The 19,125-nt window shown below is 34.6% G+C and overlaps 1 protein-coding gene and 1 pseudogene across 1 annotated transcript in view; both read right to left on the reverse strand.

Moving 5' to 3' along the window:
• The window catches only part of CSMD1 (CUB and Sushi multiple domains 1), a 2,654,573-nt gene that overhangs the window by 779,620 nt on the left and 1,855,828 nt on the right, over positions 1 to 19,125 (reverse strand). The gene's annotated exons all lie outside the window — the stretch shown is intronic.
• Positions 17,281 to 18,135, reverse strand: LOC138144079 (transmembrane protein 69 pseudogene; annotated as a pseudogene).

Raw genomic sequence — 19,125 nt, forward strand, 5'->3', positions numbered from 1 at the left:
ATTCTGAGCCAATCAAGGCCCAAACAGTGACCAAGTAGGGCAGCTCATAAGTAGAAGAGGAACCAGACGTTTGGAGTGTACCGAGGCTGGTATTTGTCAGAAGTAGAACAGCCAAAGTACAGAGGTAATGGTTCCAAGAAGAAAGGATAACAAAGAGTTACAATGGCTAATTACAGAGAAGAGATTAGAAAGGGAGTGAAGTAAAGTCAGAGGAGAAACAATGACCTGGGAAAATATTAAAGGGTAGAAGGATTAAAGAATAGGTTTCAGACAGAGAGAAATAGAATTATAGGAGATTACGATCAGGGTTTCTAAGTAAGAAAGTAGAACGCTTCTAGAAAATAGTGAGATATAATGTGTGACCATTCCTGTATATGATTGTAGTGCAATGAAAGAAAAGATCATGGAATATAAGGACAATAAAATATTAGGAGGAAAGGAAGTTATTGAGTGGTGCGCTGAACTTCTTGAAAGAGGAGAAAATTGATTTGGGCTCCAGTACAAGTTGATACCATGATTTGAATTGAGTGAAAAATTTTTATTGAATGAACTTCACTTGAGAAGAAACTGAGTGATGATGGTAAAGAGAGAGTCTGAAATTGGCAGTATGTAGCAAAGAGTAATCTACTATTATAAAATATGGCATTTTAAGAGAGATAACTTAATCCTATTATAATTCTTTTTTAATTAATTAAATCTATTAGCATTTCTCATAAATAAAACTAAATATGGCTTCCAAGTTAAACACAGAGTCAAAGTAAAATATTTTATTAATTACTTCATGTATATAGATGATATCAAATTTTATCTCCATCAGAAACATATGAAACAGCTCTTTGATCTCAAGGACTCTTTCTCTAATTATAGCATAATGTTATTTAGTTTTGATAAGTACAAAATCATTAACATATGCCAAAGAAAGATAGAGACTGAAGACTTTAAGCTTAAATATGAAGGATGCATAGAACCACTGGATAAAGAAGATTTCTCCAGATATCTTGGGCTCCTCCAGGTAACAATCATCAAACATGATGATCTCAAAAAGAAGTTGGTGGTTTAATGTTGAGACTTACTGGCATAATGAAACTAAAGTGAATGGGAAGAGAATATTTATAGCAATTTACACCTTTGCAACATTAATCTCACTGTATACTTTTTGAACTGAAAACAAATTACAGAGACTTGGAATTATCTTAACAAAAAAGTTCATTATTAATGAAACTCGGAGCCCATCACCTTAAAATAACTACAGAAAGATACCCAAATTGGAGGAAGAAGACTGATGGACATTCTTAGATAACATAATAAACATGCCAAATCCCAAACTTGTTTTGGGACAAGCAGATATAAATTGTCCTAGCAAAAATAAAGGCTGATAACAGGATTTGTAGAATGTAACTAAAAATCATTTATCTCTGAATAGAGCCTATGAAATGATTCAGATCTAAAAATGGAATCAAAAGGCCCTCCATGGGTAACCCTCACATGAACGCAGTCAAAACTATTTTAACAAAAAAGAAATTAAAAAAAAAACTGATTCTTGGGCATTTGTTTGTGGAAATAGAAGAGTTTTTGATGGAGATTCAAAATTGTGATATTTTCATGAGAAATTATAGTAGAGACAATTTTAAGAAGCAAGCCCAGATTTAATGATCAATAAAGATTACTAAAGGAAACTGCAAAACCCCACTGTATACTGTAAAAATTTGCATCTGGCAAATTCCTATAAAGACATGACCTATCAAATATGATTGCTTTAGAGTCATACCCAGAGTGCTTTCATTGAGCTTACAAATTAGCTTACCTAAAACTCATTCAACTACATAAAGCAAATATTTTATTCAGCTATCTATGGTTGGCAGAACATTTAAGAGAATAGTAGCAATGTGTCTTAATAACTTGTCTATGTGAATTATAATTAAAAAGCTGAGAATGAGACAATAAAAACACATTTATATAGCACTTTATGGTTTGAGAAGTGTTTTATGCTGGTTTTTAGCATTTTAATCCTTGCAACAAAATCCTCTGAAGTAGGTGCCCTTATTGACATTTTACAGATAAAGGAACTGAGATTCAAGAATGTAAGTAAATTGTTTTTGAACAGACATTGTTTACTTATCTATAGAAAGGCCCCACACCCTGGCTTTTCATATACTTTTTATGTGTTGTCTTCCTCCATTAGGTTATATGCTCATCAAAGACAGAGAATATCTTTCTTTTTGCTAGCATTTATATTCCCAGAATTTAGCATGGTGCATAGCACAGAATAAGTGTTTAATTATTGACTGCTGACTTTAACCTTTTTGATTAGGTAAACAAAAAAGGCATTAACAACAATACAGAAAAACCCAGTCTGTTTCTACCTGTGTTAACCTCATGGCAAAATCTTTTTTTTATTCTTTATAGTCATATTTGCACACCTAGTCCTTTCATCACTTCCTGGAGCTACATTTCTGAGCCATTCCCTTAAAAAAAATCAAAACTATTATTTCTATTAGAAGAGGGCTTTAAAATTTCACTCAGTATCAGAACTGGAGACAGAGCTATATCTGTATTTTGCACTGAATCTCAGAATTGGAAATGACCTTGTAGCCATCTAATTCTACTGATATCCTCAAGAGAATCCCTACTGCAACATATCTAACAAATTGTCCTCTAGGCCAGGGGTGGGGAACCTGCCGCCTTGAAGCCACATGTGGTCCTCTAGATCCTCAAGTGTGGTCTTTTGACTGAATTCAAGTTATTCTGTGAAGTTCAGATTCAGTCAAAGGGCCCTACTTAAGGACCTAGAGGGCCACAAGTGACTTCAAGGCCACAGGTTCCCCACCCACAATCTAGATTTTCCTCCTCCAGTGTGGAAGAACTGAACAACTCCTGCTACATCTCACTCTTTTAAATAATTTAATTTCTTAAGTTTTTCCTGATATCAGTTCTTAATTTATATGTTTTTAATTTGTGACTCTCAATACTGATTCTGCTCTGTTGGGTCAAATTGAACAAGTTAAATCCTCATCACATAATAGCCCTTCAAATGCCTGAATACAGCTATATGCCCCCAAAGCACACTTTGCCTTCTCCAAATTATACATTCCCAGTTCCCTCAACTATTCTCTATGTGGCAGTGAGATTAAGATTGTTCTTATATCTTATTTGTCCTGGACCTTCTCCAGGTTGCTGATGTCCTCCCTAATCTGCTACATCCAGATCTCAAGAGAATACTCTATATTTTCATTGGCCAGGACTATCAATTCATTATTAATAGACATTATTTGTCTCTTGGTGCATCCTTAGATCACATTAGCCTTTGTGTTGTTGTTGATTTCTATGGCATTCTGTTGAACCATATCAGAGATCAGAGTACACTAAAGCACCCAGATATTTTTTCAAATGAATTACTGTTTCTCCTTTATGTTTGTGAAGTCAATATGTTTGACTCAAGTATGACTTTAAATTTATCCCTATTATACTGAAATAAATGTTCTTACTGGTTAATAGATTTTAAAATCCTGACTCTTTCACTATGTTAACTCTCCCTCTCAGCTTTGTCCACTGTGCAATTTTGATAATCATGTGATCTATCTTTTTTTCACAAAGCACTAACTATACATATATATATATATATACACACACACACACACATATATATATATATATATATATATATATATATATATAAATACAGGTTGAAACACAGATAGCAGGGGCTTTCTATTGGTAATAGCCTGACACAGACCAATAATTAGCACATTTTGGATCTAATCATTCAACTAGTTAAAATCCTAATTGTATTATTATCTAGCCCACATTTCTCCATCTATTTTTACAAGAATAACACAAGAGACTTTAACAACTGCTTTGTTAAAATCTAGATTTATTATGTTTATAGCATACCCTTTGCATACCAGTTTAGTAGCTGTCAAAACAGAATTTCATTCTAGTCTGTCATTATTTATCCTTGATGCAAACATGCTTTATCACTGTGATCATTGTTTACTTTTCTAAATATTCATTAAATACTTCTTTAATAATACATTTTTTTTTCAGAACTCAATATCAAGGCCATATGCCATGTCTGTAGTTTTCAGTTTCTATTACTCTCCCTTTTGTGAAAAGCAGGAAAAATAGTTGTACTTTTGCAGTCCTTTGGTGCCTCATCTGACCTCCACAATCTTTTTAATGTCACAGTCAATGACTCTGAAGCTACTTCCACCATTTTTCGGGAATATTTTTCAAACACCCCCAGAAAGCATTTCAATAAGTCTTCGAACCCCACACACACATATATGGGGGGGGGAGGGTAAAACATTATCTGTCTTGCCAAGAGACACTTGAAAATGAGTTTAGAGAACAAAACTAATATCCAAAAACTTGGATATTTGACTCCTTTACAATCACAATACTTATATTAGGAAAGAGTTCTTAAATATGATATAGTTCAAATCCTTCAGTTTTCAAATGAGAAAACTAAGGCTTCACAGAGTAGAATTACTTGCCCAAAATAATACTAGTAAGGTCAAATTTCCAGGTCTGGTGACTCCAGATCTAGTGTTGTTTGGGGGGGCTTTTTTGGCTTTTTTTAGAGGTGCAAGGGATTTTCCATTATACTTTGATGCAGATAGATACTGCTGTAGATAGAATGCTGGATCTGGATTCAGGAACCTAAGTCCATAACTGGTCTTGAAAACATATTACTTATATGACCCTGGGGAAGTCACAACCTCTGTCTGTCTCACTTTTCAAATCTATAAAATAGGGATAATAATGGTACATATAACTTAGAGTTGTTGGAAAGATAAAATTGATAAAGCGCTTTGCCAGTCTTAAAGTTCCATATAAATGCTAGCTCTTCTGATGTCCTTTTCAAGGCTCAAACATTAAATTTCAACCACTTTACCCATTATTTCTTCTTCTTTCATGTTTTTCTGACAAAAATGTTAGCATGTGAACCATGATGGAAGAAAATAAATAAGGCCATTTTTTTGTATAAGCTCAAGCTGGCTGCTGACAAGGACCAGAAATATACATAAATTCTTGCTTCCTTTGTCATGGCAGTATAGGATTTTGAGCAGCAAAGGGACTTTAGCATCATTTACTCCAGCCTCCTCATTTTACAGATGAGAAATCTGAAGCCTAGAGAATTGTAATGTCTTACCCTGGTTGGTAGTGGTTGTAAATAGTAAAATCAGAATGTGGTCACAGGTCCTCAGACTCAAAATATCATTGCTTTTGACTATACCAATTTGACTACATACCAATTTAGAGTAAAAAAGATTGTGTGGAATTATCAAAGTATATCTGGGTGCTATCATGGCTTGGCCTAAAACATTAGACTCAAAAACAGAGATCCAAACTTATATGGCTTCTGTCTTGTCACTAGGTGTACAACTTCTGCAATACCACTTGATTTTTCTTTTATGTAAATGTAAAATAAATAGGACTAGATAATATTTACAGTTTCTTTGAACTTTAAAGTTTTATAATTTGGTCTTTGTTTTGGAGGTTCTTGGAAGGCTTAATTTCACAGTTCCTTCAAGGAGTGCTAATTCTGATTCTAGAGCTGTGACAAATCACAAAAGAAAACAGATTATCCTCCCAAGAAATAACAGGCAATAGACTTCTACTGAACCAATACTCTCATACTTCTCTACAGTACTGCCTTGGTCACAGATCTTTAGAGACTATTACTGAGAAGATCCATAAGGACATGGTCAAGAACAAATTGGAAAGCCTTCAACTACAAGCCTTGGTAGGATAGTGAGTCTATCAACTAAAGTTCAAGGCTATTTAGAGGATGATGTTATGTCTCACTTTGTTTTTCCCATAAAAACTTAGTAGCATTTCGATTTTTAGAACAATTTCAAAATACCATATCAGAAAGTTATCGTTCAGTCATTTCAGTCATACCTGACTCTTGAGCAAATCATTTGAGGTTTTCCTGGCAAAGATACTAGAGTGCTTCACCATTTTCTGCTCCAAATCAGTTTACAGATAAGGAAACTAAGGAGGCAAACAGGGTTAAGTGACTTGCCTAGGGTCACATAGCAAGTAAGTGTGTGAGGCTAGATTTTAATTAAGGAAGATTAGTCTTCCTGACTTCAGGTCTGACAATCTATCTACCGTACCACCTAACTGTCCATATTGGAAAGTACATTCTCATTGATGATTACAATGGTTTTTTAAAATTTGATTGGCATACCAAATCAGTGCTATGCTATAGGTAGTATGAGTTTTATTATCCTCAGATTACAAATGAGGAAAATGAGACTTGGAGCAGCAGAATAGCATAGAAAGTGTATTGTATATGGCACACACTTTAAAAATGCTTGCTGAATGATTGATTCAGAAAGACCCAGGTTCAAAACTCATTTTAAATTCTATCTTTCTTCTTTTTCTAGAAAAAGGTCACATGACCTCTCAAAGTCTGAGTTTCCTCATATGTAAAAGTGGACTTAATTATAGTATCAACATCTATTAGGGCTTTTAAGATCAAATAAAAAAGCAAAAAAGTAAGTAAAATAATTATGCAAATGAAATAGCTATAATTAATAGTTACATGTAATTATATAATTAATAGTATATGGTTATTAAGAAACTTTTGAAAAAGGAAAATTTTGACTTTGTTCCTAGAACTCCAGTGCTATATTCACTTTCCAGTTCATATGATGTGGTAAAGGATTTGTAATATGATAAAATAATTACAAGTATGTTAAATAATCTGTAATAATGAGGCTCCTGAATTTTTTGAGCCTATAAACCCATAGATACAAGAGTCCAGTCATTTTTTATTTGCCAACTAATATCACTCGTATTCAAGTAGTGGAAATTAAAGTATTGCCATCTGATCTAACTCTAAGTGACAGTTTAACCAGTTAATGGCAGAGGTTTCAGTAACAATGGAAGATCCCACAAATAGAGCATTTTAAAAAATTGGGCATTAAAGTCTTTTCCTATGTTTGCTGGGTATTCTTCTTGTCCATGTTGTCCCCATGAACTTCTGTCCCATTTACCCCAAGGTTTGGGAGTGTGGGGATTTTTTTCACCATCTCATGGGGCATGGGGCTAAACCCTGGGCCAAGCTGCATTTTTTCTTAACATGATTAAACTAAATGGCACCTCTACACATACTCCTCACTCATTTGAATTTCCTCCAGGCATCAGAGTTCCTAGTTAAGATTCTAGCCATGCATGACCCTTTTCTTGCATCTTTCCTTTTCTGATTCAACAGAAAGTGGCAGTGGTCTGAGGATACAGGGCATCTTCTGCTCTTCTTCATAACCCAGAATAACACCTGACATTAGGTAGTTTTCCAACTGCTACTTAGCATCTTGCTTTCCACTTCATAAGTACTTGATAGGAATGGAACCAGGCTCAGTGAAGATCCAGGCAATCCCAAAGGGGATACTACTACACAATATTTGATCATTCTTCTGCACAGCTTCCAAATTAATATTTCTAAAGAATTGTTTAACTATGTCACTTCATTACTTGAGAAACTATGGTGATTGATCCCCTTTTGATTCAATGATACACTGCAAATTCTTCTGGCATATAAAGCCTTTCAGTCTGGTCTTGACCTACTTTTCAAGACTTGTTCCCTTCATATGTACTGCATTACAACCACACTAACAAATTTGATATTTTCTTTATAATATATTCTACTTCCTATCTCTTTATCTTTGCAGAGAATTTCCCTTATGTCTGTATTCTCATATATGTGGCTCATAGAATCCCTAGATTTCATCAAAGCTGAGGCAGAGGTTTGCCTCCTACATAATACCTATTCTGATTACTGACCCCAGTTGATAGCGCCTTCTACTCTCAGGGAAAAAACCCAACACTGTATTTGTTTATATGTATGTTTTATTTACCTTCAATAGGATGCAATCCTTTTGAGGGCAAAGACTCTTTCCTTTTGGTCTCTGTATATTCAATACCTAATATAGAGTCTGACACATAGAAGGTACCTAATAAATATTCTGAAAGAATGAATGGCTCTAGTAGCAAATTGGGATTATTTTGTATAACAATCTTACAAAACTGCTATTCACTCTCACAGACTAAATCTTTTTTTCTTTAATACCTAGTAATCTTTTGAAAATTAAACTGAACAGTAGGTTCATTTAAGCAAAGTCAAACAAAAGACAATAGAAGTGTGCCAAAAATTCAAAAGTAATGTCAGACTTCAACCTAGGTCTTTGAAAAGTTAACAATAAAAAGAGATTCTTTTAAAAAATGTTCATCCACTTTGATGAAGGATAAAAAAATGAAGACAGAATAAACCATTAGTTTGAGAAGTTTTCTTTGATTAACTGAAGGATTATTTTTAAAGAAAGCTGATGAGAGAATTACAGAATTGAATTTAAAAAAAAAACACAAAAAAATACCAGAACTCAGAAAGAAAAATAGAAAATAAAAGGAATAAGGATAAGCTGAGAAATTAATAAGCACAGCTATAAAAGAAAAAAATAAAGTTGCTTAGAGACAATACTTAATTAGAAATTTGGAAAAATATTTTGAGAAATCTTTAGAAAAACTATAAACTTCACCATCCTATTGCACTCAATGGCTAATAGAATAAGAATTTTTCCTACTTCAATTATGTCCTAGTTTTCAAGAGTAAAGAAAGATATATTTAATTTGACACTAGAAAATAAATTGTGATCAATAAAATATGACAAACAAAAGGAAAAAAAATATCCTTAGTACTTTGGCACTCAAAGATTCCAAAGATGTATTTGTTCATTCATTCATTATTTCATTCAATCAATCAATAAGAAAGTAGTAAGCTCATTCAGCTATCCCAGAAGGGAGATTTTCTTTGCTTTTTTTTCATAAAAAAAGAAAAGAATCTATGCCATTTTATTAAGGGGCTATGGCGACAAGAAAAATAACAATTACTATACTGACCTCTGGGCAAGACTGAATAGCAAACAAGAAGACTTGTATAAAATTTTATAAAACTGCCTTCTTATCAATCTTCCTCTCATTAAATAAAAACTAACATATAAGGTAATTTATATTGCCCTACAGCTGGAAAGTTCCAAATAACAGGTTCAACAAGAAAAGGAGAAGGTATATTCCAGATTCATACTTTTCAAGAAAACAGGTTCCCTAAAGCCAAGTTCAGGGACTCTCAAGAGGATGCTGCCTCAAGTATTTCCATTATTTGCATGTTAAGGGATAGCAGTTATGCAAGTAATCTGGAAGCCAGACAGATGGGAAATACACGAACCACTCCCGGAACCTGGAAGAGATATATAGGAGATGAAGACATGCTCCATGTAATTCCTTACTCGGTTTTATTAGCAAAAAAATAAAGAGAATGGCATAGTCGTTAACATTTCTTAAATTAAGAAACTTTCAAATTGGGAAATATCAGAGGCAACTAGTGCTACATCTAAAGTCAAGGAGATCTGAGTTCAAATGTGACCTCAGACACTTAACTAGTTATGTGATTCTGGGCAAATCACTTGATCTTTGTTGATCTCCCTTTTCTCATCTGTGAAATGGAGATGACAATTGCTTCTGCCTCCCAGGGTGGTTGTAAGGATAAGATGAAACAATATATATAAAGTGTATTGAAAACTTTGAAGAACTACGCAAATTATAACTACTCTCATCATCATCAATTAAATAAAAGCTCAGATTCTTACTATCTTTAAAATGTTGCTATGGTTGTCTCTTGCACTAACTGTCTGACATTATTCAAGTCACAGCCCTTCTCTGTAACTAGGTTTCCACCTCCACAACCTAAGAGGACTGTACTCTTTAATCTCAAAGCTCCTTTCCAGTTCTAACCTTCTAAAATTCTATATTAAAGAGTAATTCTAATGGATCTCAAATCTCCTAGCATAGAGCTATGTTTTTTAATGTTGAAGAAGACGTATTAAGATTAAAAAGGTAATATCACTTAGAATGCTAAATTACCCTTAGGGATATAGGTATTTATTTCCTAAAAACTAAACATGACAAGGTTTAGTGCAGGAGTGGGGAACCTGTTTCTTCAAGGCCACAGGTCTTCTAAATTCTCAAGTGCAGCCCTTTGATTAAATTCAAACTTCACAGAACAAATACCCTTAATAAAAGGATTCATTCTGTAAAACTTGGACTTAGCCAAAAGGCTGCCCCCAAGGACCTAGAAGGCCACATGTGACTTAGAGGCTGCAGGTTCCCTACCTTTGTTTCAGAGTAACACTACTGAAGTGAGAAATGAAGGGCTGGCACATTCCAGACTTGCCAGCGCTATCCAGGGAATCAATCAGCATAGTATAAGTTTGTACTAGGTCAAAAAAGTGGAACCTGAAATAATTATTTAGATCAGATCATAAGGTTGTATGCATGGCAACAACAAAACCAAACTCCTAAGTGAAGAGATAAGGGAAGGGCTAAAATTTGGTGACATATTACAAAATCTCAAATGAATTGTCTTTATTTTTATTTTTAACACAGAAAAAAGAATCTGGGAAGAATATCTTCTGGGAGCAATAGAAGAACAATTTTAGCAGCCAGGGGAAATCAGAATACTATAGAATCAAAGAAAATATACAAATTTATTTACATCCCCGTTTCTATCTTGTAGAAATTTCTTTTAAAGAAAATGCCATCTTATCTACTCCTGTCCTATCAACATAGTGCCTGGAGAGCAGAGATTACCAACTTTCATAATTTTTCTCTTCGTCAGAATGCCGGATGGTGCTAACTGTATTTAAATAAATATCTAAGGCTTTTTGAAATTCATCAAATGAAATGATATTCTTTTATTTCTATATAATAGAAATATTTCTTTCTATAAAGACTTTCTATAAAGTAGTTGCGGAGTATGTTAGATTGGGTATAAAAAGGACTAATGTATTTTAAAACTGCCTCTTAATCTTGATTGACCTTCTTTTTTTGAACCATGCATGTAAGCACTTGCTAAGGTTACTTCAGTCTCTTAATATGTTCATATATACTAGTTCTCTTTTTATGGTTTTCTTTTATAACCAAAAGTGACACAGTCTTTTAATAACTTCTCCTTTAAACCACTGATGCCTTTATAAATAGTTGTGTTCCTTTAGTGAAACTGATAACTTAAAAATCATAAATTTTGGGTAATGTACTTCTGGGTATTTCATGGTATTTTTATCCCTTAGTCTTAGTCTACTTCTATCCAGCAGACAGTGACAGAGTGCTAGGCCTGGAATCAAGGAAGAGTCATCTTCCTGAGTTCAAACCTGCCCTCAGATTCTAACTAGCTGTATGACCCTAGACAAATCAGTTAATCCTATTTACCTCAGTTATCTCATCTGCAAAATGAGCTGGAGAAGGAAATGGCAAACCACTCCAGTATCTTTGCCATGAAAACCCCAAATGAGGTCAAAAGAGTTGGACACAACTCAAAAGAATTGAACAACAATATTTGTTGGATACAACACGTGTTGGATATGTGTTATTTTTCAGTTGTTTTCTCTTTGAATTAGCTACAATTATTTTTTTTAAGAGCGATAGCCATTTTACTCTTTCTATTTGGTTCTTAGCCAATTTTGATATCTATCTGAAATACTTGGCCAATATGCTTGGATTGGATCATTGAACTGTTCAACTATAACATGGGGAGAGCATTTTATTTAACTGAAGAGTCTCTGGATTATTTTAGAATTTGATACAATTAGTAAAATATCTTATGCAAACAATCATCTGTAGCACCTCACCATATGGATTCTGTACATTAGAAAATTCAAGACAGTGCTGAACTTTTTTGACAAAAATGTCTCCCAATTTTTACGCCTGTTTGATATTGATTATCAGAGGATCACTGAACAAAATTATTTCTTTAGATACATTGATTAAGGAATCTCTCATTTAGCAAAAGCAATGTAGGATTGCATTTTCAATCCATCAAATTAAGTGCTATTTTGTGATGAAAAATAATAAACATTTTTAACTTCCAAAGTAATTGTGTAACTATGGAGATGGGCTCTGGTACAGAAAAATCATCAGTGAAACTCATCTGGTTCCTTCATATATTTTCATCAAGGCCATTCTTTGAGATTATTCTCATAAAATGTTTTTGTAAATATGGGAACAAAGACATATAGATTTATGCTTAGAGATAGCTTTCCAGTCTTTAGTTATTTATTTCTGGTAATAAGATCATCCTAAATATACTGATTCTTTTAAATTTTTTTCCTTCTTTGTAATATCTTGAAAATTGATGCCTGAATGATTTTTAAAATTATATTGCCTCGAACATTAATTTTATTCATACACATTTGGTCAGGTTCAGTTGTTTTAGACTTTACTTTCTCAGGTGCTATTTACATTTACTTAAATAGTCCATTGGATTTTTAAAACTTAGAAGTCAAATGCAGTATTTCTACTTATCAATTATGATAAAAATTTATTAAATACATATTTATAGATCTGTTCCATTTCATGTCAATTAATTTTCTTCATCCACTATCCTCTATAAATACTCTTAAAATTATCTGGTTCAATTAGTCTCATAATAATCTTTTCATAGGATTCCCTCTTTGCCCAAACCATTTTTTTTTTTGCTTTGGAGAATTACTTTTTTCTCCTTAGTCTTCTTCAGATGAGCTCAGATTAATAAACAAGTATAGCTTTAAATTGTCATACTTCCCCATTTGGCAAGGAGTATAAAAGTTTGCTTAATAAGGCCATTCCTGTCATACTTATTTCTATAAGAGTCTTACATCAGTTCAACTTTTTTGATAAATGGTAGTAATCAGCATTTTATCCATTTCCAGTTTTTCAAGATCAGGTTTCAAGGTTAAGATTTCATCTTTTTTTTAAAGGTTGGGCTAGAGCTGTTGTAACTGCATGAACTCTCTTTTAACCCTTATTTCTGCTTTTAATTTGGCATTCAATTTGACCTTAGTTTTAGCCAGTTGATGATTTTACAGAAAATAGAGCATTCTGAAATAACATTTCTGTCAGTGTAAGGCATGGGGTTTAATACATTCTCACCTCAATTAAAATACATGAGTAGGTTTTGAAAATAAACAATGCCCTGTCTATACTCTGTGATCTCTTTATCAGGTATCAACTTCTTATTAAGTCAAGAAGGTAACAGCTTGATTGTTGGTTCAAACAATTTAACCATACCCTCTGAGAATTTTAAATAATGGAGTAATGTTAGCACTTATTCAGTAAAAGGGTAGGCCAGTCCAGTAGTTGAATATTTTAGTTAGGAACCTGAGCAGAAATCCCTTTTCTTTTCATGTTGGTTTTTTTTTTTTTTTGAGACGCAGCTTCTTTGTTTCCTCTCTATCCCATCCATTTACTATGTCACTATAAAGGGTGGATCTGTAGGAGACAAAGCATCAAGCTGAGTACAGAGACATATACTAAGGGCAAATAGGCATTCATCCAAAACACACACACACACACACACACACACACACACACACACAATCTCTTTGAGCAGAGAAAAATATACTGCAGTCCTCAAAAAAGGATGCAGCTTCAAGGTGTGTGAACCTTAACACAAAAGACGAAAACTACCAATGGATGCAACAAAGAACTTTCAGTAACCAGGAGTTAAATTTACCCTATGGTCTTTTCTGTTCTTTGTAACTCACTACCCTCATATTCTAAACTCATTCTTGACATGGACTCTGTATCCAAAGGATAGAGTGTTCCAGGCTTTGGGGAACATATTTTGTACCAACTTCTTACAATGCTACTTTGATAAATATTCTTAAAAGCCGATGTTTTATGATTGTTTGATAATATGAAATGCATCAGTAGGGACTATGGAAGGAAGGAAGGAAAGAAGGAAGGAAGGAAGGAAGGAAGGAAGGAAGGAAGGAAGGAAGGAAGGAAGGAAGGAAGGAAGGAAGGAAGGAAGGAAAAGATTTATTAAGTAGCTGGTATGTACCATGCACTTTGCTAAGAACTGTCAAATAGCTCATTTGACCTTGGTAGGTAGGTGCTATATTATCCCCATTTTATAGATGAGAAAATGCAGTAGAAGTTAAGCAATTTTCTAATGTTATTCCATTTTTAAAGTATTTCAGGCTGGATTGGAACTAATGACTTTTTTAAAAATTAAATTACTTATTTTTAGTTTTCAACAATTACTTCCATGAGTTTTACATTTTCTTCCCCTCCTACCCAAGATGGCTTGAAATCTGTTATGGGCTCTACACATACATTCCTATTAAACACATTTTCATATTAGTTATGTTGCATAGAAGAATTATAATGAATAGGAAAAACCATGAGAAAGAAAAAAGAAATAACAGAAAATAGTCTGCTTCATTCTGCATTCTGACTCCATAGTTCTTTCTCTGAATGTGACTAGCATTTTTCATCATTTGTTCTGTGGAATTGTTTTAGGTCGTTGCATTGCTGAGAAGGGCTAAGTCTATCAAAATCAGTCCTCCCACATTGTGGTTGTTATTGTGTACAATGTGCTCCAGGTTCTGCTCCCTTCACTCAGCATCAGTTCATATATGTCTTTCCAGGTTTCTCTGAAGTTCACCTGCTCCTCATTTCTTATAGCACAATAGTATTCCATTACATTCATATACCACCACTTGTTAAGCCATTCCCCAACTGATGGGCATCCCCTCAATTTCTAGTTCTTGGACACCACAAAAAGAGCTGCTATGAATATTTTTGTACTGTATGGGTCTTTTTCCCATTTAAAAAATTTATTTTTATTTATATTTAAAAAACTTTTTAAATGTATTTACTTATTTACTTTTAGTTTACAACATTCAGTTCCACAAGCTTCTGAGTTCCAAATTTTCTCCCACTTCCTCTTCTCCCCCTCTGTCTCCCATGGCATCATGAAATCCAATATAGGTTCTACAAATATCTTCATATTAAACATTAGTAAAATTGTAAAGAAGGATTATAACCAATGGAATGAATGAGAAAGAATGAACAAAACAAAACAAAAAAGAGAGAGAGCAAGTACTTTGCTTCAATCTGCATTCAGACTCTTTAGTTATTTCTCTGAATGTGGATAGCCTTTTCCATCATGAGTTCTTTGGAGTTGTCTTATAAACTTGCATTGCTGAGATGAGCTCAGTCTATCCAAGTCAGTCATTACAGATGCCATATGTCTATAATTGTGTACAATGTTTTCCGAGTTCATCTCCTCTCACTTAGCATCAGTTTATATATGTCTCTCCAGGTTATTATGGAGTCCATCTGCTCCTCATTTCTTATAGCACAATAGTATTCCATTACATATACCATGACTTGTTTAGCCATTCCCCAATTGATGGGCATTTCCTTGATTTCTAATTCTTTGCCGCCACAAAAAGAGCTGCCATAAATATTTTTGTACATACAGGTCCTTTTCCCACTTGTATAATTTCTTTGGGATACAGCCCTAGAAGTGGTATTGCTAGGTCAAAAGGTATGCACATTTTTATAGGCCTTTGGGCATAGTTCCAAATTGTTCTCCAGAATGACTGGATCAGCTCACAGCTCCACCAATAATGAATTAGTGTTCCAACATTCTCACATCCTTCATCTTTCTGTTTTGCTATGTTAACCAATCTGTTTGGTGTGATGTGGTACCTCAGAGTTATTTTGATCTGCATCTCTCTCTAATCAATAGTGATTTAGAGCATTTTTTCATATGACTCTAGACAGCTTTAATTTCTTCCTCTGAAAACTTCCTGTTCAAACCCTTTGACCATTTATCAGTTGGGGAATGACTTTAAGGACTTCTTGATCCCAGGTCTAGGATTGTATCCACTTTGCTATGAGAGTAGTAAAAACACCCACCTCAGGGCTCACTATACTGTTTCTGAATTTAGTCAAGACACCCAATTAGTTTGGCCAAGTTCATCTCAGAACTACTGAGCTCAAACAATCCACCAGTTTTTGCCTGCCTTCTAGCAGGGTTTAAAGGCATATATGAACCTATGCCAATAGAAGACATTATTTAATTTCTGTATCTCCAAGTGAACCACTTCAGTCCACAAGCATTAATTAAGCATTTACTATATGCCAGCCACTATGCTAAGTTGTAAGAATAAAAATACAAGCAAGAGAAAGACAGTCTCTAACCTCAAGAAGCCTTTATACCAAGGGAAAAGATTAATACACAAAAGGAAGCTGAAAGGAGGCAGGGGAAGAAGAGATGCCTATCATGGGAGAATGATGGAGAGGTCCAGAGTCATGTGAAATATGAAAGAAAAATCCGATAGCTGACCTGAGAACCTTTTTGAAATGGAGGATCTAGGATGTGTCCTCCATCTGCTAATTAGGGAGGGACTCTGGAAAAAATAGGTTTTTAATATTTGTTAAGTATAATTAACTATATGAATGCATTTTATTTAATAAGAAAAACCATCATTTAAAAGATACATCACATTTCCTAATTCATTGTCTTTACTCTCTTTATTCATGGTAGCAAGTGCCTGCAACTGATGAGAAGTTCCTAAATCTTTTACAGGAGAAAAATTAAAAGAGATTAAATATTAAATGTTGGTGACAACTTTACATATCCTAATATTTCTTGAAGCATAACAAAATATATTATTGGAACCTTTATAAGTATCCCATACAATGTAATGTAAGGCCAAACAGTGTAAAAAACTTAAAATACTGTTCTAGAAGTCTGGAAATTACGGGAGACTTTCAACAGTTCTGAAACACTTAAAATAGCTAAATAACAGGAAAAGTATTGTTCATTCTTGTCCATAAATATCATATCAACAAGAAGATGACTGATGGAAAGTGAGGCAAGTAGAAAGAAAGAAGTAATGAAGTAGGGATATGAATCCTTCAGAGATAACCATATGGTATGCTTTCGATTTGAAAAATATATCCAGAGTACGTTTTGATTTTCTCTGTTTATAGGGCAAATACAAATTAGTTTTCTTTGAAAAAGGGGGAGAAAGATGTTATCTTTGTTAGAGTAAAACCAATTTCAAATTATGGTGATGATGTAGATTTCTATAGCACAATTTGAAAAATAATGTGTTTGGCTCATATTAGAATAGGTAGTTGGAAAGACAATCACACAATTACTTTGATAGGAAAGTCATACTCTCTGTTAAAATATACAAATTTTTAAAAATGTTTTGCAATATAGAAAGACTAGAGTAAGCCCAGTGCCTTGCACGTTGTAAGAGCTTGACAAATGTTTGTCTCCTGACTGACAATTTACTGACTTTTTTTTTAAAGGATACTTTGTGTTCTTTATTGGATCTTTTTAAAAGTCTTTATAATTCACTTATCAATAGCAGAAATAAATTTGTGAGCACCAGCCTAGGGACACATATGACATTATTGTGGGTCAGAGTCTCAGGCAACTCTAATGAAGAGACCTGATCTCCAGAAAGGGGCAGTCACTAGACGGAGGAATTACAAAGACAAACAAGACAGCCTTTGTGAGCACGTGAAGGGGGTTCTTAATAGTCTGCCTGCTCATAATGGGCCAGGAGAGCAAGCTTCACTCAGCCTGACCAGGCCATTTAGGGCTAGTTTCTGGATAAAAATCTTTAATTATCAAAGTGGCTACAAATGAAAAAAATGCCACCAGAGTCACCACTATTCTCAAGGCTTTGAACCAGTTAGGATAATGGGGAAGGAGAAAGACTTCATTGTGTAATGACACCCCAAAGCCCATGACCACCATGATGATGGCTTCAGTGAGTCCCTCAGAAATAAGGAAGGCATACCAGGAAAACAGCAGTGGGGCCCCACCACAGGCTAGATTCATGATGTCTGGCTTGGCTGGACTGTCTGCTGGCAGAGTAAAGCCCCACCTGACCCCTCCCAGGAAAGACACTAAGCTGGCTCCATAGGCCATCTGAGTAAACGCCAGTACAGGTACATAGGCCAGGGGTGGGGCCACAAAGGGGACCACTCCAGTCAAAGACACATAGAGGGCTGGCTTTGGGGTGTCCAGCAGGTAGGATAGAGTGGGCAGAGGCCTGGTGGGGACCAAGGCGCCTTCTTCTTGAAGTGTTGGGAGGCTGTGTGATAGTCTTTAGCCCCATGCTTGGACCCTGTACTGGACGCGGGAAGCCAAGGTCTCAGAAAGAAAGGGGGGACACACGGGGTTCCTGCCTTCTGCCTCCCAGAAACCTGGGCCACAGGCAGAGAAGCGCTAAGGATCTGGGAAGGCTCCCGACAGCAAGCACGGAGGAGGCGGAGCATGGCGTTGGCCGATGTCAGTGAGCGCAGAGAGCAATTTACTAGCTTCTTTATGAGATGTCAACATACTATGGACACAACAATAAGCAGTTTCTTTAGCTTTTGTATCAGAAGTTAATGATTCTGTATACTATCAGCTGGCTTTCCCAGCTTCTTGAATAACTGAGGAAAGGAAATCATAAATTCCTCTAGGGCTAAAAATAGTAAGTTGTAAAGTGATATTTTATAGGGACTGATCATTTTACATCACTTGTACCAAGACAGTGTTCATTCTAGGCAAATGTCATTGTGCTCTTAGTAAAGGACACAAGAAAGCATGGAACATGTTAGAGTCAATGATTCTTTTCAAAAGAATCTATATTATTCAAAAGTGTAAATTAGATCAGAACATGGCACTGTTTTAAAATAACTTAGGATTTGGAGTTAATGTAGGATATCAAAAGTGAAAGGAAGAAATAAATGAGAAACAACTAATCATGCCTAGAAGAATAATTAAGACAAGATGTGGGTGGTGTGATTTTCAAAGCCCTGTGAGGACTTGACAATACATTATGTTTGTTATGCTTAATTATTAGATAGAACCACAGACCATAGAAAAATTCAATGAATCAAAGTAATAAATATCCTCTATTTCTTTAGCATTCAAATACAGACAATGTTGATATTAACTTTAAATCAGTAAACACTAGTTTTCAGACTAGTTGAACACTCTCCTGGAGAGCTTTTATTTGATTCTGTTTTTCTAACAGGGACAATGAAATGGTGACACCAAGTTTAAAAAAAATACTAAAACAAGATGAATGCTCTACTTTAAAAGAGCTTAAAACATGACCTTTTCTACTGATCACAGTTTAAAAATAAATTGATCAACCCAACATGATGTAAAGGAATTCATCCCCTGTGGTTTTGTTCCCTCTGTGTGACTACTCCAATAGACTAAAAACAATTTGGCAGTCTGGCCTAGACATGGGGATATCTTTTAAAATATTGATT

The sequence above is a fragment of the Petaurus breviceps genome, unplaced genomic scaffold (assembly GCF_028583685.1).
Source record: "Petaurus breviceps papuanus isolate PSGF00001 unplaced genomic scaffold, PetGlider_PUasm1.0 90686, whole genome shotgun sequence".
NCBI classification, from domain to species: domain Eukaryota; kingdom Metazoa; phylum Chordata; class Mammalia; order Diprotodontia; family Petauridae; genus Petaurus; species Petaurus breviceps.